This window comes from Myotis myotis, unplaced genomic scaffold (assembly GCF_014108235.1).
Source record: "Myotis myotis isolate mMyoMyo1 unplaced genomic scaffold, mMyoMyo1.p scaffold_m19_p_8, whole genome shotgun sequence".
Classification (NCBI taxonomy): Eukaryota; Metazoa; Chordata; class Mammalia; order Chiroptera; family Vespertilionidae; genus Myotis; species Myotis myotis.
In genome coordinates, this window is record NW_023416390.1 from 3,491,632 (window position 1) to 3,513,351 (window position 21,720).

At 52.1% G+C, this 21,720-nt stretch overlaps 1 protein-coding gene across 1 annotated transcript in view; it reads left to right on the plus strand.

Moving 5' to 3' along the window:
- The first annotated feature begins 13,172 nt into the window (after nt 1-13,172).
- MYO1B (myosin IB) overlaps nt 13,173-21,720 on the plus strand; it is a 140,413-nt gene continuing 131,865 nt past the window's right edge. Inside the window, exon 1 of the mRNA XM_036319790.1 lies at nt 13,173-13,352. The gene's annotated coding sequence lies outside the window, so the exon portion shown is untranslated. The remainder of the gene's footprint in view (nt 13,353-21,720) is intronic.

Genomic DNA, 21,720 nt, shown 5'->3' on the forward strand with positions numbered 1-21,720 from the left:
ACTGAGGACCGAACTCATACAGCTCACAGCACTGAGGACCGAACTCATACAGCTCACAGCACTGAGGACCAAAAGGGGTTCTATGAAACAGGGTGACCTGATGGTGCTTCCTAACTGGGCAGGGCATTTTGGGGCGTCACGCCCCAGGCCTACAACTTTTTTAGTAAAAGTTTGCCGTTGTCTTAGGCAAGGCCTGCCCGTAGTTTCTGTGCATCCAGGCAACTTTGAAACACCTCTTGGTCGACCCCTCCTCCTAAGTGTGACCACCCTCGCCCTGGCGGGGTAGCTCAGTTGGAGAGTGTCGTCCCGATATGCCAAGGTGGCGGGTTCGATCCCCGGTCAGGGCACAAACAAGAATCAACCAATGAATGCATAAGAAAGCGGAACAACAAATTGACGTATCTCTTTCTCCCTTCTGTTCCCGCTCTCCAATCTATAAATTTAAAAAATGCTTATGTTCAAGTGTGACCCCCTGCAGAGAGCGCCTCAGCGTGTGGCCTCTCCTGTAACCTGGTCCCCGCCTCGCTTCCTCCGCCTTCACGCCATCTTCCTGGCTTCCCTCCTCAGCGCCAGGTGCATTCACGAGGCTGCAGACGGCCGTGTCCTGGGAGCCGTGTCTCAGCCTGTGGAGATCTTGCTCCCGGGCGTCGTCTCTGTTGGGCTCAGACAGATTTTGATAAAATTCTCCACGGGCTTGCGTGTTTCTTACGCTGAGAGCTGTCATTCCCAATGTCCAGGCTAAGGCTGGGCTGCGCCTGCGGGGTGAGCGAGGGAAGCAGATGGCGCATCTTCCCTCTGAGCCCCCGGGACCCCTGCGCTTCCCCCTCCTGAGCCCCTGCCTTGCCCACAGGGCTTCACAGCCAGGTGCTCTGGGAGATGTGAGGGCCTTTCCCCTTCCCCTCGGGTGGGCGTGTCCCACCTGCTCTGCACCACGGCCTGGGGGTGCCAGTCACGTGGTTTTAACCGTTGCTGTGGCCAATGGTCCTGAATCTCACCGACAGCAGCGCGTCTTCGTTAAGGAACGTGGGAAATACCTGCCCAGAGCAGGGGTGTGACACTGTGAGGCCACATCCTCCTGGGAGAGCCCCCAGGCTGGCCAGCCTCCTTCCCAGGGAAATACGCGTAGGTGCCACGAGTGGGAGTGAGCATGGTCCTGTCTGTGTGTGTGTGTGCATGTGTGTGAGTGCTTGTGCACACCACACACACACACACACACACACGCTTTGACATACATCTCAGCAGGCTTGCTGATTCCAGTTTAAGGATCCCCCACCACTAGCCACATGGTGCTTGGTCATATATTCTTTTGGGTACTGTCTATGTAAGCAACTATGGTTTTATAATCAACTTGTTTTCTTTCCATTTACCTTCTCTTAGATGATAAATTTAATGTCAAAATACAAAATCTTGCCCTGGCCAGTGTGGCTCTGTTGGTAAGAACATCGTCCCACACGCCGAAAGTTGCGGTCCCATTCCTGGTTGGGGCACACACCTAGGCTGGGGGCTCAGTTCCGGTCAGGGTAAGTATGGGAGGCAACTGATGGATATTTCTCTCTCTCATCCCCTCTCTCTAAAATCAGTAGGCATAGCCCAGCAGTGTGACTCAGTGGTTGAGCGTCAACCTATGAACCAGGAGGTCACGGTTCGATTCCCAGTCAGGGCACATGCCTGGGTTGCAGGCTTGATCCCCGGGGGATGGGATCATGAAGGAGGCAGCCGATCCATGATTCTCTCTCATCGTTGATGTTTCTACCTTGCCATCCCTCTCCCTTCCTTTCTGAAATAAAAAAAAATATATATTTAAAAAATAAAATCAATAAGGATGTCCTCAGGGAAGGATTAAAAAACAAATATTTGAGCTTATTAGAAAAACAGAAAACAGAACCTGTCGGACACTCTGGGAAGATCTTCCTTCTTGGGGACGAACCCTGAGGCAGACAGTTCCACGTCTCACCTGTACAGCAAGGCTGCAGTGAGGGGATAGGAACTGTGTTGCACATACACAGCGCCCCCCGCCTGCTGTGGAGACGGCTCTCTCACTGACAGCACGAGACGGCGCCGCGGGACAGAGATTTATGGGGTGCTATTGCCGGGTGCATGCGCTTGCTGCTTCCTGCGGTGAGAGACCCGCCACAAAAGACTTCCGCTTGGGGATGGATGGGGGGCCCAGGGCAACAAGTCTCCTGTAACGAGTCACCGCAGAGGCGGCCGAGGCGGCCCTGCCATCCCCGCGGGCCATCTGGACTGTGCTGCTCATCCCCTTGGCCTTTGCTATGGTCTGTCGTGCGCTGGACTCCTGGTCCTGACTCTGCGAAGTGCCCACTCGTGAGACAAGTACTGAGGAGATGAAAGGCCATCGGTCCTGAGCCATTGTCGTCTTCCCCTGCCCTGTGAGCAAGAAATAAATGGCTAATGTGGCCCCATACATCTTCCGGAGTTTAAAGGCTCATTGACTAAACATGTTTATGGCTTGACCTGGGCAGGAAGCTAGGAGAAGCGTATGTCCTGGCCCTGAGGTGGTGCTAGAGGCCACGGGGGAACGTTCCTGATGAGCGGAGGGTATCTGTTTCTACAGAAATGCGAATTCTCTAGCATTAAGGCATGAGAGCATAGACCAGAAGTACAGGAGATGGCAGTTCCAAGATTGAGTAAAAATAAGAAAGTGGCTTTCTTTTTTTATAATTTTTGTTCTTATTTTATTTTTTCATCACCATTTATCCCCCCATACCCTCTTCCGCTTCCACCCACCCCTATACTCCCAAATTGGCTTTCTTTTAAACATTTGTTGCTATTTGTTGTGGAACAACAAAGTGATGTTTCTCTCTCTCCCTTCCTCTCTCTCCAAAACCAGCACCACCACCACCACCACCAATAATAGTAATAGTAATAATAATAATATGTGGGAGAAACTAAGATGGCGGCATAGGTAAACACTGGGAATTCGCCGCCTCTCACAACAATTGAAAATTACCGCAAAGGACTGAGCAAACATCATCCAGAACAACAGGAAGGCTGGCTGAGTGTAAATTCTACAACTAGAAGGAAAGAAAAGCACGCTGAGAGCCAGAGGCGCTGCGGAGGTGAAGTGCAGAGGTACGGCGGCTCACGTGCGCGAGGAAAGTGGGTGGCACCTGAGGACGCGGCTGTCTTTTTGAATCACAAACTCCCGACTGCTCTGAACTCCGGTTCCGGGAAGTCTCTGGGGACCCAGGACTCATAGGGGGAGCGGCTGGTCTGTCCGGCAGCGGGCGAACTTGAAGGCGGCTTTCCCTCAGAGGTGCTTGCAGCAATTAGCGGGTCGCGCGACTCCAGGCGGAGAATCAGCCATAGCTCCTTGATCCGCCCTTTGACTCCCTGAGACCCCGCCCCACCCAGGCTGCGGCAGAGGCTTTTGCATGTGAATGTACCTAACTGCAGCTGAGCCAGGCAGACCCGGAACTTCCAAGAGAAGGCCCAAGGCCCCACAGCGGCTTGCATTGCTTCATAGCTGAGCCTCTTCGTGGCTCCTGCTGTGTGGCCTCAGGCAGAGGCTGAATTAGCACCTCCTTAGATCCAGGAGCCACTGTACCCAGTGGTCAGAGGGGGACCATCCAGATTGCAGTTCCTCAGATCCATAAGGGACACACTCAGGGAGCAGACTCAGTGAGCACCAAAAGCCCCACTGAGCAAGTCTTGCCCCAGAAGGGTGTCTTCAGCACAGAAGTTCTCCCACTTTAGACACAGCTGATTCTCACAGCCAATTGGCCTGGAGGTCAATTCCTCCCAGTGATCCTACAACAACCAAGGCACCAAGAGTGCACCAAGAGTGTCCACCCCAGGTAACTGGGGAGGCTGAGCTACTGGGCCCTACAGGACACGTGGCGCACAGGGCCACTCTATCAACACAGGGAAGCTGCGAAAATGCGGAGACAAAGAAACAGGTCACAAATGGCAGAAATGGAGGAAAGCAAACGACTGGATATAGAGTTCAAGGCCACGTTTATAAGGTTTTTCAAGAATTTTATGGAAACCGCCGATAAATTTAATGAATCCCTCAATAAGTATAGTGAGACCATGGAGGACATGAAAAAGGACCAACTAGAAATTAAGCATACACTGACTGAAATAAAGAATAATTTACAGAGATCCAACAGCAGACAAGAGGATCCCAAGAATCAAGTCAAAGATTTGAAATACAAAGAAACAAAAAATACCCAACCGAAAAAGAAAAAAGAAAAGAGATTCCAAAAATATGAAGATAGTGTAAGGAACCTCTGGGACAACTTCAAGCGTACCAACATCAGAATTATAGGGGTACCAGAAGGAGCGAGAGGGCAAGATATTGAAAACCTTTTTGAAGAAATAATGACAGAAAACTTCCCCCACCTGGTGAAAGAAATGGACTTACAAGTCCAGGAAGCGCAGAGAACCCCAAACAAAAGGAATCCAAAGAGGACCACACCAAGACACATCATAATTAAAATGCCAAGAGCAAAAGATAAAGAGAGAATCTTAAAAGCAGCAAGAGAAAGACAGTCAGTTACCTACAAGGGAGTACCCATACGACTGTCAGCTGATTTCTCAACAGAAACCATGCAGGCCAGAAGAGAGTGGCAAGAAATATTCAAAGTGATGAATAGCAAGAACCTGCAACCAAGATTACTTTATCCAGCAAAGCTATCATTCAAAATAGAAGGTCAGATAAAGAGCTTCACGGATAAGAAAAAGCTAAAGGAGTTCATCACCACCAAACCAGCATTATATGAAATGCTGAAAGGTATTCTTTAAGAAGAGGAAGAAGAAAAAGGAACTCTTACCATTTGCCACAGCATGGATGGAACTGGAGAGCGGATAAATACCACAGGATCTCACTCATTTGTGGAATATAATGAACAACATAAACTGATGAACAAGGACTGATCCAGAGACGGAGGGGCATTGATTGGACTGTCGGGCCTTGGAGGGAAGGTAGGGGAGGGTGGGGGTAAGGGGGAAAGATCAACCAAAGGACTTATATGCAAGCATATAGGCCTAATCAATGGACATGGACAACGGGGGAGGGTGAGGGCATGAGTGGGGGGGGGGGTAGAGGGTAACGTGGGGACAAGGACACATATGTAATATCTTAATCAATAAAAAATATATTAAAAAAATAATAATAATATGTGACAACTGGAAGATCACTCAGGATGTTGGCAAGATCAGTTTTAATGCTGTCGTAGGAGCAAAGGGTGGGGGTATGAAAGAGGCAAGAAAGCAGACAGAAACCATTACAAAGTTTTCCCAAACTTGATGGTGGGAGAGAGCTCTTAAGACCCAGGCTCCCTTCGCAGTAAACATAAGAAATGCAGCCTTACTACCTCAAGATTCGGATCAGATAGAGCCCCCTTTCCAGAGGTTCACAGCTCAATCTTTCGAACCCTCCCACCCACCAAGCAGACCTTTTCCTAACAATATTTTACTTACAATTTTTTTTTCTAAGAACTTCCTGATGGGCCAGGGTACAGCATCATCCACTCCTCAGGGCACTGATGGCTGCCACCCCCTGGGGTGACTCAGCAGAGTGACGGGGGCTGGGGGTTTCCGTCTTTAAACTCCAGGGTTCCTTTTGCGAGCAGAGTGTCATGGATGAGCTATTACTGAGAGGAAACCAGGTAGAACTCGGTGCTGCCATAGCAACTAGCGTAGGCAGCAGCTCATTGGGGATCTGCAGACTCCACAGGTATGTTCTCACAGGTATGTAGTGGGTCCCCCAGTTCTGAGGGCTCTCACAGACACAGGCTCCTGGCCCCCATCTCTATCGGCTCTACCTAAAGACCTTGACTTTATTCTCTCTTCCGCATGAAGGCAAGGCTATCACCTTGGCCCAAGGATCTTAGATGCATTCATTGCCCTTAGCAGCTTGTGTCTTCTCTGCAGTAATTCTCCTTTGAGGGGCCGTCATAGCCAACCAGCAGGCTGGGAAGGAGGACTCCCCCCTGCACCCCTACCCACTGCGGAAGCCTCCCACACATGCCCGCGCCCCGGGGGCCCACGGCTTATGAAATAGAAAGAAGGTCCTCTTCCATTAAATAGTGTGCAATGAAGACGCTCAGCCGGTGTGGCTCAGTGGTTGAGCGTCGACCTATGAACCAGGAGGTCTTGGTTTGATTCCCAGTCAGGCAGGGCACATGCCCAGGTCATGGGCTCCATCCCCAGTATGAGGTGTGCAGGAGGCAGCTGATCCATGATTCTCCCTTCCGCTCAGAAATCAATTAAAAAATATATACATTTGTAAAAAAGAGTGTGCAACACAGAGACCCCAGGACCTTGCACGCGGCGCTGCCGAGCTGAGCTGGCTGTGGCCCTCAGCGCACCCTCGCACTCGCAGGGCCGTGTTCAGCTTTGCGCCTTTCTAACACGCCTCGGTGGGGGTCGCCCAGCGCTGACATGGCTGGTGGGAAGCCTCAGACAAAGTCCGCGGCAGTATATTTTCTCACGAGGGCCAGTTCAGAAACGCAACCAGAGCAGCTGTACAGCTCCATGTTTTGTTTAAGATAAAAATAGCTTTGTTATTTCTTTCCTGATTATAAAAAGAACACATGTTTATTATCCCAAAAACTTGAACATTGTTTGTATGAAGAAAACGTCAGTACAACTTGAGATGCCACAGTCCACAGGGGCCGCGGTTTACAAGAGACTCGGGTTTCCTTAGTACTTGACAGCGTGGACTGGAACCATGTCCGGGAGGCTTGTCAGGCACCCAGGGCGGAGGAGGGCTGGGGCGGGCGAGGTCGGGGCCTGGCAAGAGGTCCCCGAGGGAGAGTCTAGGACTGTGTCTGCTCCCTTCTCCTAGCCACGCGGACACAGCGGCAGCGTGTCGTGTCTGCTGGGAAAGGCCACGCGTGCTTTGGGAGCCGGGCTGCTTGTCCGCGCGGCGAGCTGTGCCTCGGTGCTGGTCTCTGAAGTTCCTCCGCGTTTTCAGAGTCGAAGGAGATGCCACTGTGACCCCCCAGCAGGACCCGCCCTGCTCTGCTGCGTTGCGCTGAGATCCATCTGGAAACAATGACTGAGAGAGGGCGGCTCACTTTACCGGACATAGCACCGAGTGACGGAGCTGCTCCCGGCTCGACAGTGGTGACCGAGCGCCTGGTGTGTGTCCAGGCCAGCGATGGCGAACCTTTTGAGCTCGGCGGGTCAGCATTTTGAAAAACCCTAACTTAACTCTGGTGCCGTGTCACATATAGAAATTTTTTGATCTTTGCAACCATAGTAAAACAAAGACTTCTATTTTTGATATTTATTTTATATATTTAAATGCCATTTAACAAAGAAAAATCAACCAAAAAAATGAGTTCGCCTGTCACCTCTGACACGCGTGTCATCGGTTCGCCATCACTGGTCTAGGCGCTGGGGACACAGCAGTGGTCCAGAGTCGCACGTCCTGCCCCCTGGGATGCTCATCTTCCCCGAAGAGGCAGGCTGAGAACCTGCCGACACACGGGCACGCCTGCTCCTCGCCCTGCCTGATGTTTCCACGTTTGGTGTTGGTTTATTTAGTTAGAGGTCCCTAAACATGCATTATAGGCTATCTTGGTTGTTAATATGTGGAAATGTTTATTGTTTGTATATTATTTTTTATTGATTTCAAAGAGGAAGGGAGGAGAGAGAGAAAGAAGCATCAGTGATGAGAGAGAATCATCGATCGGCTGCCTCCTGCACGCCCCACACCGGGGATCGAGCCCGAAACCTGGGCATGTGCCCTGACCAGGAATTGAACTGTGACCTCCTGGTTCACAGGCCGGCACTCAACCACTGAGCAATACCGGCCGGGCCGTTAAAGTGGTTTTGAGCTAAATAATTCTCTTTCTCCAGCAGCATTTTCATTTTCTATCACCTGTGATGATTGTGCGCACCGGCTCAAATAAACGGGCAGTGAGTTTTGGGGACTGAAGCAGAAGCAGGATATTACCTCACACGTTGGCTACACGCCTCTTCGTTGGGAGTGGACGGCCAGAGGTTCCTCCTTGGCCAGATTTGCTTTTCCTCACGGTCCTTGCGGGTCTCCTCGGCAACGAGATGACCAGGTCCAGTTATCGTTAGAAAAATGAAAATGCTTTATAAAAAAGACTGAAAAAATGCTTAGTCGTTTTTTTAGATTGATTGCTTATTGAGCAGCAAGATTTGGCCATAGCGGTACTAACTTGCTACAGCTTGAGAGGAAATAAAAAAGACAATTATTTTACTAGTCAAAATGGCAAAATGCTAAATTATAAAATGTCAAGGGAACACTTGACATTCTAAATGACACGCAACCACTGAGGCACACCAGCCGGGCAGGGAACCAATGTAGGCGATTTGAATTTATTTCCAATGGGTCTGTCATTTATTCGAGGAATCAGTGTTCTGAGCTGTAGACAAAAGCATTTCGTGAGGAAAAAATTACACTTGAGTTTCACTGCCCGATTTCAGCGCTCAATTTCAAGGTTATGTTTTTATAAAGAATAGTTGTTTTTTGTTTTCATAGAGTCTGGTACCAATGAAAAACCCTATCAGGGAGCTCTTCCAGTTCCTCTCTCTTTTTTAAAAAAATATATTTTATTGATTTTTACAGAGAGGAAGGGAGAGGGGTAGAGAGCTAGAAACATCGATGAGAGAGAAACATCAATCAGCCGCCTCCTGCACACTCCCTACTGGGGATGTGCCCGCAACCAAGGTACATGCCCTTGACCGGAATCGAACCCGGGACCTTTCAGTCCGCAGACCGATGCTCTATCCACTGAGCCAAACCGGTTAGGGTAGTTCCTCTCTTTTTATCTTCCAAAAGATTTAGTGATTTTTCCAGCCTGGGAGAAATCCTATCAGTCTTTTTATCCTCTACTATTTTTGTTTTCATTTATCTACTGTATTAATAAAATTCATTTTAAGTTTTAATTGATGGATAATTGACATTCATTAGTTTTAGGTGTACAATGTAATGATTTGATATTTGTATATATTGTGAAGTAAACACCACAATAAGTCTAGTTTACCTAGTCATCATACTAGTTACAACATTTATTTAATTTTTTAAAAATATATTTTTATTGATTTCAGAGAGGAAGGGAGAGAGGAGAGAGAGATGGAAACGTTAATGATGAGAGAGAATCATCAATTGGCTGCCTTCTGCACGTCCCATACTGGGGATTGAGCCCGCAACCCCGGCATGTGCCCTTGACCAGAATCGAGCCTGGGACCCTTTAGTCCGCAGGCCGATGCTCTATCTGTTGAGCCAAACCAGCTAGGGCCATTTATTTAATTTTTAATAAATATATTTTCATTGATTTCAGAGAGGAAGGGAGTGGCAGAGAGAGAGAGAGAAACATCTATGGATCGGCTGCCTCTGTAGGCTCCCCACTGGGGATTGGGCCTGCAATCCAGGCATGTGCTCTGACCCGAAATGGAACCGTGACCTCCTGGTTCATAAGTTGACACTCAACCACTGAGCCACACCAGCCGGGCAGTTACAGTTAAAATTTTATTTATTGATTGATTTTAGGGGAAGGGAGAGAGAGAAACATTGACTTGTTGTTCCACCCATTTATGCATTCACTGGTTGATTCTCGTATGTGCCCTGACGGGGATCGAACCCGCAACCTTGGTGCCTCAGGACAATGCTCATCCACTGAGCTACCTGGCCAGGGCTGAGTTATAACATCTTGTATTTTTCTCTTGTGATGAGAACTTCCAAGCTCCACTCTTCTAGCTACTTCCTACCTACCCATTATTGAATACTTGGAGTAAGAATTGTGATTTTGTTGCTGAGTCCTAGAGGCTGAAAATGCTACTGAAATATTTTTTATAATACCTAATTTGAATTTCCAATAACATTTTAAGCAGTAACCATTTATTTCTAAGGTACTCTTTAAGTACATAAGAAAGATTTTCTTTTGCATGAAACTATTTAAGAAATACGCATTCAGTGCTTACTACATTTGGAGCACGATTCTGAACGAGGGGATGTATACTAAAGAAATCAGACAACACAGATGGTCCTGCGTATCGCACGTTCTTCATCCTGGGATTCAGCCAACCGCGGACTGAAAATATTTGGAAAAGAAGGCGACGCTGTTGCTGACATGTACTTACAGCCAGGCCGATGGTGGTTGTATCTGCAGCGAACGTGTGCGGACTTTCTTTTCTTATCATTCTCCCCTACACAACACAGTACAACAACCGTTTACATAGCATTTCCATTAGGTATTAGGTATTATAAGTAATCTAGAGATGATTTAAAATAGACGGAGGATGTGTGTAGGTTACATGCAAATACTACGCCATTTTTTATGAGGAACTTGAGTATCTGAGGATTTTGGTATCTGAAGGGGACGCCGAGGATTACTATACCTGTTTTCAAAGACAAAAGAAACAAAAAGGGCTCACAGATGCAATGTTCACCGGTGTGAGAGGAAGTAGTACATGTATCTCTGAGGTAAGAGACTGGGCCTGAAGCCAGACTCACATCCTGGCTCTCATGTTATCATTGTGCAACCTTAAGCAAGTCACTTAATTTTTCTCTGCCTTAGTTTCATCATGTGTAAAATGGGGTACTATAGTAATAATGACCTATCGCATTGGGTTGTTGTGAGGGTTACATAAATGAACACACAGAGCAGTTAGAACACTTTCCAGAACACAGTCAGCTCTGTAAAGCATTCTTATTTTCATGCCCCTGGTGTTTACAAACCGAATTATTCCTTTAATCTAGAGACCTTTCATCGAGTTGCAGAGGCCAACATGTATACGAAAACGACTGGAAAGATTTCAAAAACTGGAGCAAATTAATAGGATACCGCAAGGATGTGGCATCAAGATGTTACCATAGTAACAAAAGCAGAATCCAGTTCAAGAAGATGGTCAGGAAGAGGTGAGAACTGAGTTTGGCCTCAAAGGATATGTAAAGTGGGTGAAACTTGTTTGTAGGTAGCAAAGGAGAGGGGAAAGAGGCAAAAACAAAGACAGATTTTTTTAGAACGAGAAGGCCCTTCACACATTCAAGATGATGTACAATAACTGAGGCCGAGAACATGAGACCCGGCTGGTGAGACTCACTGGTTGAACATCATCAACCTATGAACTAGGAGATCACCATTCCCGCTCAGGGCCCATGCCTGGGTTGCAGTCTCGATCCCCAGTAGGGGGCGTGCAAGGAGGCAGCCGATCAAGGATTCCCTCTCATCAATGATGTTTCAATCCCTCTCTCCCTCTCCGAAATCAATGAAATATATATATTTTAAAAAAGCTACACTTCCTTTTACAACCTAGAATCCAGTCATGTAGCATCGCTTCGGCTCCATTGTATTTGTTAGAATCAGGTCACGAAGTCCAGCCCATATTCAAGGGAAGGCATTAGACGCCGCTCCTTCAGGGGAGGAGTGTTAACAGCTGGGAGGACATATCTTCGAGCCGCCGCCATAGCCACGGATTAGCTGGAGGACCTGTCTGTTCTTGGCTTTCCTGGTCTGTAAAACAATGAGCGTAACTTACCGCCCAGGATTTTGTGAAGATGAAAGCAGAAAAGGAGACTAGAGCCTGGCGCTCAGTATGTCTTGCCGAGACCATCGTCCTGCCTTCTGCAGACCTGGACTGATAGCTGTTGGTGTCATCGATGAGGGGATCGTTCCAAGCAGATACCGTCTGGGGGGACTGCCACCTTTCCGAACTCGACGGTGGCATTTGACAAACCCCAGTGCCTGTGTCCTTCTGCCGGTGGGAACGGAGTTTCTATATATGGTCTGATCCTTGGTTCACCTCATTTTAGCGGCAGCTTCCAGATATAGGTCAGTCCCTTTAAACCTGGCCCTGATTATGGCACACTATTTCTTTATAGGACAAAGTAGCCAGGACCATGAGTAATGATTGCTGAGCCCACATGGCTCTTCACACCTTAGCCAGGTAATCCTCAGCTCACCCGGTGAGTCAGTTCGGACCAGCACCCTCCCTCCTGGGGATGAGGAAACCGGGACTTGGGTCAGGCGGCTGGTTCTGAATCCCACAAAGAGGTGATGATGCTATTAATTTCTCCTCGAGTCTATCTATGTTCTGTCATGTTGGAGCATATAAAAGGAATAAAAAATACATAAATGTAGTTCCAATAATGTACAGGAGTCTGAACAAGCTTAATGAAAAATAAGTCAAATAACACTTTGGCTAGTCTGCATGAAGTGGCAAACATGAGGACATCAATTTCAATGACGTCACCTGAATTCAATATTTCAGCACAAATGTTTTAAAAAGGCGGGGAGGGTGCGTGGGCTGGAAGAGATAACCAAAGACCTTGTGTGCATAGATGCATAACCCATGGACACAGACCACAGGGGGTGGGGCCTGGGGTGGCGGGAATGGCTAGAAGGGGTCAATGGGGGGGAGGGAAGGGGACCTATGTAATTCTTTCAACAATGATTTAATAAATAATTAAATAATAAAAATGAATAAATTCTGCAGAGGCAAGAGGCCGGCCGGAGTGAGGGCTCCCACTTGTGTAAGTAACATGCAGGTCACTGCCCCGCCATGGACCGTGACCCAGCGCCAGCCGACACACGGGATTCAGGTATACGTGGGTGTTTGAACTTTTCAACCATCCTTTATTTTCCGTAACAGAATTGCCAGCGTCTCCGTAGCATCATGCGAGATGAAGCGGGTTAATCGACATGAAAAACCTTACGGGTAAAGCACACTTGGCCACCAATACTTCCCCCTCCTTATTGGTTAAGTGAGTATTTTCTGATGTTCTTGGAACTCAAACTTTTTTATCCGGAAGAGGAGGAAGGACTGAGCACACCCCCACTCTTTGCAGGCCTTTGCCCCGGGCTGGCTTCTAGCTGCCAACCCTCCCGCCCGCCCGCCCGCTCCCCGCGCCCCGGTGACACTAGTCAGTCCGCGCGTAAAATGGGTCCAAGGACCGCGCCTTCCTTTGGGGGGAACGCAGGCCGCCCCCCTCTCTCTCCCATTCCAGTCCCATCTGGGCTCGCCCCGCGGTGCCGAGCTACCCCTGGCGATCGCGGGGGGGCGCTGTGCGGCCGGCACCGGGAGGCCGGAGATGAGCGGCCGGGAGGCGGCGGCTCGGGTCCCGCGGGCGCGCGGAGGGGCGAATCCGGCTGCGAGGTCGCCGCCCCCGCCCCTGGGCCGGCCCCGCCGGGAGGGAGTGGCCGAGCTCCCGCCGCAGCCCGCGCTCCGCGGCGCCCGCACTCCGCCCGCCGCCCCGCGCGCACCGCAGCCCCGGCACCGCGCGTGGACGGAGCCCGAGCGCGCAGGGGGCGCAGCGGCGGGACAGCGGCCGCCCGGCAGCCTCGCGGGGGCCCGCGCCCCGGTGCCGCGGAGAGAGGACGGCGAGGAGGCGAGCGGCGCCCGGCGAGGTATGGAGAGCTCGCTCCCGCTCCCCGTTCCCCGCTCCCCGCTCCCCGCTCCCCTGCCCTTTCCGCGGGTCCGCGCGGCCCTCGGGGGCGGCGAAGCGTGCGCCCCGCGCCTTTGTGCCCGGGTCCCCGCGGGACGCGGGGCGCGGGGCGGCGGGGGAGGCGGCGCTGCGGCGAGACCCCGCGCCCCGCGGAGGGCGCGCAGGGTGGGTGACCCCGCAGTGGCTTCGGGGTCTGGAGCGAGGCTTGGGGGCTCGGCGACGAAGTTGCTCTTACTTCGCCCCGTTCCCCGCGTCCCCGCGGGCACAGGGACTCTGCTCTTCCTCGCGCCCCCCGCACCCCGTCCATCTCCCGGCCCGCAGCCGCTCGCTGCCCCCCAGCTCCCTGAAAGGACGCGGCGGCCTCCTCGGGGAGGAGGGCGGAGGGAGAACAATGGGAGGGAGCGGGGTTCAGGTGCGGCGCGCCCCGCGGCGGGGAAGGGGCCGGGGCCGCGGGCTGCCGCGCTCGCTCCTTTGTTCCGCCGGCGAGGGGCTGCCCTGGCGCCGGCTTCCTGCCCGGGACCGGATTGATTCACGGTTCCCGGGAGGGCAGGGCGGGGGCGGGGCGGGGATGGAAACCAGATTGGGGACGGGAGTCCCGGCGGGTGCTGGGCCGGGAGGGGGCTGGAAAGCGGGTGACGCGGGGTCCGGGGTGGAGAGCTAATTGCAAACACACCACATGCCGCCCGCGGGCCCTGCCGGTTCTGGAGCGCGTTTGCAATGCTTTGTTCCGGCTGCGGGGGAGCGCTCGTGGCTGCAACAAGTGGTGAGCTTCCCCGAGTTCTGGGCGCTCCCCAAGGTTACTTTCCTGAAATCAGATCTTGTTCGTTACAGGGGAAGACCACTTTTTGGGGGGTTTTATTTGTTTTCCCCCTACGAATCGGGGTATCTGTGTGTATGTGCGTGCCTGGGTATCTGTGTGTGCAGCTCGTGGACATTGGCCGAATGGGTAGGAGGCACATTTTAGAGAATCGATTCGGACATAAAATAATTTGTAATAGTAAAACACAGCAATTTCCTAGGAATGTCTGGGGGGAGGGGGCGGGAAACCACCAGAAAATGAGCCATTGCTAAAGAAATGAATCGGATTATGTAACGCTGAATTGAAAAACCCTTTTACAGTCTTTCCCAGAAAACACACCACACAGCCCATCTGTGGGTTTTGAGGCAGGAGCCCGGTTTTGCGCCCTCCTCCCCCACAGCCCGGGCTCCCCCACGGCCCTCGCTCCCCCACGGCCGGGGCTCCCCCGTGGCGGGTCATCTGGAAGGAGCAAGGGAACGCTTCCCATTTTGGTGAACGGGGATTTTTCTTAGGGGAGGGAGAACTAAATGCAACCTGTTGGGCATTTGTTAAGGGACCCTTCTAGATGGGAATCCAGAGACCCAAGAGGATGGGCTGACCCGGGAGGGAGCTGTGTGTGTGTTGGGGGGGTAGGGGTTGAATGGTGGGAGTTGTTTGCTGTTTGGGGAGGAGGCTGACATTCCCAGGCATTCATGGTTTCTGCCTGTGGGACAGGGAGGGAAGGGCCCCCAAGTGGGACTGGTGGTGAGAGTGACTGTGGGTGACTTAGGACACAGTTCCGGTGGGTCGGTCGGTCGGTCGGTCGGCCGGCTGGCTGCAGGCAGACCTGGCAAGTGGCCCAGAGCAACCTCCTTGACCAGCCTGCGGGCCCACCTGGAAACCACCCCGCGGGCAATTCATCTTAGGGTGAACCGGGTTTGAAAGCCTCCTGAGCTTAGAAGGCCAGTGAGAAGCTTACTTTAGGGGAAAAAAATGTTTTCCTCGCCCGCTAAGTGGTAATGGAAAAGAGCTGTGCAAGCCGCGGCCCAGGGCCGTCTCTTTCGTGGGGGATGTGGTCAGATTTTCAGGAGGCAAAGCATGAGACTTGTCCTCAGGAGCCACTGCGCGGTGACGTGGCAGCGGGACGCTGTCCAGCCGGCAAGCTGGCGGAACGCTGCCCCCAGGCAGGGAGCGAGGGAGGCTCCTCCGTTACTGTTCTCTGGCCGTTTTGGATTTTTCGTTCCTGTTGTGAATTGTGTAAAATAGAGCCTCGTTAGATTCCTCCCAAGTACTGCCTGGCACGTACATGAACACAATGCAAAGCATGAGACCGTGACCGCTACTGAGGACACGGCCGGGGGATCCTCTTAAATGGTTGGTCTCCGGCCGGGCCGGTGTGGCTCAGGGGTTGAGCGTCAACCTATGAACCAGGAGGTCACGGTTCCATTCCCGGTCAGGGCACAGGCCCGGGTTGTAGGCTTGATCCCCAGTGTGGGGTGTGCAGGAGGCAGCCGATCCATGATTCTCTCTCATCATTGATGTTTCCATCTCTCTCTCTCTCTCTCTCCCTTCCCCTCTGAAATCAAGAAAAATATATTGAGATGGTTGGTCTCTGGCCACAGGTGTCTGATGGATGCCCCCATGTGGGCTGCATCCCCTTCACGGGGTGGGACAAATCATGGAATCATCGCTGGCCAAGCCTGGTGTTAGAGACGGACTCTTGCTGGTTGCTGTTGTTATGCAAAGCAGCTAGGAGCTTCTGCCTTCCATGGGGAAGGGGAAGGAGTGGGGGTGGGGTGGGGGTGGTTTAAGAAGGGATCCTCAGATTATAGGATCCACGTGCTTGGCATTAGTCCTCCTGGTGGGTGAGGCTCTCCTCTCCCCTTCCCTTCTACTGTTCCCAGTGGCCGGGCACGTGGATGGTAATTAAATGGCCTGACCATAGCTGTCGCTACCCTTGAGGAAGGGTCCACTGTGTGTAGAGGGTTTTACATGCACGACCCCCTGAATCCTCCCAGCTCGCTAGAGGGAAGCCTAGGGCGGAGGTTAGTCACTGGGCTCTTACCGCCTAATCGTGTAGGGAGTAAGCGGTGGAGGGGAGATTTGAATTCCCTTCTCTGATGCCAAGATCCTTTATCTCTTTTCTTAAAAATATATTTTTATGGACTTCAGAGAGGGAGAGAGAGAGAGCAACATCAATGATGAGAGTGAATCATGGACCGGCTGCCTCCTGCACGCCCCCTACTGGGGATGCAGCCGGCAACCAGGGCATGTGCCCTGACGGGGAATCGAGCCGTGACCTCTTGGTTCATGGGTGAACGCTCAACCACTGAGCCACACTGGCCGGGCCCTTTCTCTTTTAAGTATACACTGTAGGGTAGGAGACCTCTTAGTAACGGGAATAGCAACCGTTTGGTTAGCAGCCCTTCGCAGGTTGTGAGTCACATTCACATATATCGCCATCATCGATTCCTCCAGAACCACCGTGAGGTGGTTGGAAGGCCAGACCAATGGCATCCCAGCTCCTCAAACTGTCTTGCTGAAAGGCTTTGTGCTGGGCGATGGCCCGCGTGGATACGCTGTATGTGAATGGAGCTTTATGTTTAAAAAGTTCGGCGTGCCAACATTTAAGCTCACTTTCGGAAACATTTAAAAGTGGTGGAATGGAGCCGGCCCGATGGAGGATTCGAGCGTTTTGTGCTGTTGGCATCACTGAGCCGTCTCCTCTCCCCGCCTGTGTCAGAGCCGCACTCTGCTTCTTTCCTGAGACCGAGTGCCAGGGTCCCTTTCGGCCGGGGAAGGAGGGAGGAATGTGATTATAAAGAGGAAATGGGCCATCGGAATTGGAAACATACGCGGCGGCAGCAGCCGTAGAGTTTTCCCAGCACATGCTTTGTGTCCTGGCCCTGGCCTCGCACAGAAGACATTCTTCGGGAAGTGTCAAGGGTCTTTCTTTAGAATATCCTCTGAGATCATCGACTTTCTGGGCCTCGTGGGAACACACATTCCACAGAATTTCTGCGTTCGTCTTTTCCCCACAGGGGAAGCGGGTGAGTGTAGGCATCCACCTGGAAAGGGAATGGAGGTGGTGTCCGTCCTTCCTTTCTTTTCTTTTTTTTTCATTTATTTTTATTGATTTATTTTTGTAATATATTTCTTTATTGATTTCAGAGAGGAAGGGAGGAGAGAGAGGTGGAAACATCAATGATGAGAGAGAATCATTGATCAGCTGCCTCCTGCACGCTCCCCCCTACTGGGGATCGAGCCCGCAACCCAGGCATGTGCCCTTGGCCGGAATCAAACCCGGGACCCTTCAGTCTGCAGGCTGACGCTCTAGCCACTGAGCCAAGACGGCCAGGGCCCTTTCCTTTTTATTTAAATATATTTTTATTGATTTCAGAGAGGGAGGGAGAGGGAGAGACATCAGTGATGAGAGAGAATCATTGACTGGCTCCACCACACGCCCCCTACTGGCGATGGGGCCCACAACCTGGGCCTGTGCCCTGGCCGGGAATCGCACTGTGACCTCGGGTTCATAGGCCGACGCTCAACCACTGGGCCACGCCAGCCGGGCTCTCCGTCCTTGAGTGGAATGGAGGGTGGCGCTGGACAAAGATGCCTGACATTGACCCAGGAGTGGCCATCAAGGGCAGGAGTGGAGTGGCTTGTAGCCCGTGCGTCACCACTGGTGTGTGGATTTCTCAGAATGCTGCTGGGCAAAGGGAAAAGTCGATACTGGCTTTCTGTTTCCAAGATCAGACTTTGAAGACCGGAAGGCCTACCTTCACTTGTTGAATTATTTCAGGCTCGGACACCGTTTGGGGTCTTCGAGGATGTGGTGTCGGTGCGGGAACTTGTCTCCTCATCCCAGGAAAGTCCGCTCCACGGGATATTGACAGGAGGGATGCGGACGCCAGGTCCGAGTTCTTACAGGGAGCACCTTCCTAGCTCCCAGCTGCGGAGGAGGAGGGATGCTCACTAGCATCGCACTCTCAGAGCCTCTTTTAGGTTCTGGTCAGTGGTCGGTACCTTCCCCATCCATTCCCATTTTACTCAGCACACAGTGATGCATTGAAAAGCAACAAAGAAGCCCAGCCAGTGTGGCTCAGTTGTTGAGCGTTGACCTATGAACCAGGAGGTAAGGTTTCATTTCCCAGGCAGGGCACGTGCCCCGGTTGCGGGCTGGATCCCTGGTGAGGGGCGTGCAGGAGGCAGCCAATCAATGATTCTTTCTCATCGTTGATGTTTCTCTCTCTCCCTCTCCCTTCCTCTCTGAAGTCAATTAAAAAAAAAAAAAAAAGCAATGAAGGAAATCTGTTGAGCCTCAAAGGCTGGAGCCGGCCAGATCGGTGGCCCCGGGAGTACATGGTGGTGCAGTGAAGAGAACAGCTGTGGCAGCTGTGGTGGCCAAGGCCACGCCCACACGTGCTGGCAGCCGAGACAGAGGCTGAACACAAACCAGAGCGAGAGGGTGGGAGGACGCTGAGCACAGTGCCCACTGGTCTGCGTCCTTCCTTTCATTTTCTCCGACCGCGAGGGTGTGGCAGGGGCCAGTCTCCGCCGCTGCCTCCCTTGAAGGATGGGTTGCTTGGGATCTCAGGGAGCACCATCCCGTTGCTCGCTGCCCCCGGAGAGAGTGGTGGGTCCTTTTAGGGCTGTGGGGTGTATGAGGCACCTTCCGTGGGAGAAGGTATTGAATAACGGGGTGGCCCTGGCGGGTGCAGGTCCTCGGTGTCCTCCTGCCGCTTCCCTCCACCTGCCGGCACCCCGTCCTCAGCCCGTGCTCAGCACCGCCGTCCGTCAACCCACGGAGGCTGCTCCTGACTTCAGGCTCATCCGCATTGTGGGCAAGAGCTGCCCAGTGTCCAGAGAGTGAGTGGGTTGACGGACGGCCCCGTGATGGACGAGATGAAGTGGCAGGAGCATGGAGAGTCCCAGGATGAGGCCGGACGTGCCCACATCTCATCAACAGGCACGTCCGGCCTCATCCTGGGTACTCCCCAAGCTCCTGCCACTTCATCTCGGCACTGCCCTCCCGCGGGGATGCCTGCAGATGAGGGAATGCAGAACCCTCCACGGTGGGTAGAGGTTGGCGGGTAGAGGTCGAGCCCAAGACAGTCTTTCCAGAACAGCACACGGCCTCCTGGGTGGTGCTCTGTGAGGCTTCGGGCCACTTTTAAGGAGCCAGAGAGCTCCCCCTGACAGTCGCCCTCCCGCCTGGCCGGCTTCCTGTGTCACCCGGAGCTGGGCCTGTGGGTGCCAGCGGCTAGAGCAGAGCTGGGAGGGACGATCGGAAGCTTCTGAGTTTCTCCTTTTCTGGGGCGTGTGCTTGGCTCCCCATCCTGCATCACCCCCTTCCCCAAGTGAGGGAGGGGGCGAGAGCCGAGCCAGCCCTGCCTGGTCTTCCTGGCTCCCTCTCCTGGGCGCATCTTTCTCTTCAGGGGGGAGTTCTCGGATGGGGGTGGGGGGGTTGTCTGATCTCTGGTCTCCAGGGGAAGCTCAGGGCCTGGTGTCTGTGGATGGAATGGCATGAGAAGCGCTGCGGGGCGGGGCTGCGGGAGGGGGATTTTGTGCGAGGAGAGGAGAGTTGGGATGGACTTACACTCTTTCAGGATAGGAGTTAGAAGGTGAGGTCTAGAGAGGAGTGAACTGATAATCTCCCTTCTCTCATCAAACAAGAATCCCGAGCTTCTAAGTGCCAGGCGCCTGCTCCTGGACAGCTGGGAGAGGCCAGGAGGAGGCCTGGTCCCTGCCTCCCCTGGGCTTTCCCACCCACCCCGCGTGGACTCCGGATGCTTTGAAATGGCACTCGTTTCGCTGTGTTAACATGAAAATTCAAAACTGTGCATTCCAGGTTCTTAAACTGTCTGAAAAAAACACAAGCGCTCAGTGCCCTTCAAGAGGTTTGGGAGAACTGAGTCGAAAGGGCAGCGGAACAGATTTGGTCATGGGCCTTGTTGTGTGTCGTGCGTGCGCGTCGTGTGCCCACTCATTTTCACCGGTTTCGTGAGAGCGATTTTCCACACCCTTTATCCAGGAAGAAACTCTAAAAAAAGCCACTTGGTAAAATTCCTGCCGGCCCTGCTTCCGTTTTCGTGTTCGCCTCCCCTCTCCCCCCTCCGTGCGGCTTCCTTTCAAATTACTGACTATTGGACCCCGAAGCCCTGCTCACAATCTTGAGCTCGCGGAGATGCTGGGTTCCGCGCGGATCACTTTCCCCTTGAAAGTGCTTTCAAAGGATTGTCACTGCTTTATTCACGTCAGAAGATGGTCCAGCCTACATGCTTTTAGGAGAAGCTTAACTTTTACGAGCACTGGGCTCCTGCCAGTTTGCACGGCGGGTTCTTGTGCGGGTCTCTAGCCATCTTGGAATAAGTAGAGCAGTTTCCACCCACCCGCTCTGGGGGGCCAGGAGGAAGAGGTCCCCGCTTGCCGCCGTCCGCAGGGCGAGGAGAGGCGCTCATAGAAACGTGAGCTGCTTGCCGCATGGGGTCCGGTTCAGGAACCCGCTCTCTGCAGGGGCAGGATACTGCATATTCTGTGACACGGGAAGGGGGCCGAGGCAGACTTGACAGCTTTATAAGTTTCGGGGCTGTCCCTCAAATATCCATAATTACATGATCCCTTAAGGACCTCTCACCCATGTATTTAAATTCATGTTTTCAAATTCTTGAATGGTTTAATTTTATTCTGTATTCTGTTCACGTCACACCTTCTTTAAAGGTAGAACTTGGTTATCCATGGGTGTTTTTTTAAAAAATATATATTTTATTGATTTTTTACAGAGAGGAGGGAAGAGGGATAGAGAGTTAGAAACATCGATGAGAGAGAAACATCGATCAACTGCCTCTTGCACGCCCCCTATTGGGGATGTGCCTGCAACCAAGGTACATGCCGTTGATCAGAATCGAACCTGGGACCCTTGAATCTGCAGGCTGACGCTCTATCCGCTGAGCCAAACCGGTTAGGGCTATCCATGGGTGTTTTGATTTTGGGGTGGTAGAGTATTCAAGCTGAAGCGGCCTTAAAGGTCCTGCTGTAACCCCTTCCTTGCATTGGAGACCTACTCAGGCTCAGAAAGCTAGCTGGGGACAGATTTGGGAACTTGACCCCAACCAAGTCTTTTGAGCTCTTGCTCAGTTTTCTTTCCCAGGGAATATTTCGCTCTCCCCCCAACCCATGTAAATCCGAGCTCGGTACCCTTTACCTAAGAGCGATCCTCTTTTGACGTCATGGTGCTAATAGCATTTCTGTCATCATCATCACTTTGGATTTCAGAAGCATCGCCTACTTCTTATTTTTAATTGTAAAAGTACATGTAAACTTTCGCCCTCAAAAAAAAATCTAAATTAAATTGCCTCTATTTAGTCACACCTAGAACCAGTGGAAGAAAGAAAGAACAAATTAACTCACTCACTTCACTCGCTCACTGAGCGCACCGGGCATCTTGGAGGGCTGGGGGGCTGAAAGGTGGAGAGAGTGCTGAAGTTCAAGTTTTCCTCTTTCCTTGTTTTCCTTAGGGTTACCTGTGTCGGTACCATTTTGTTATGTC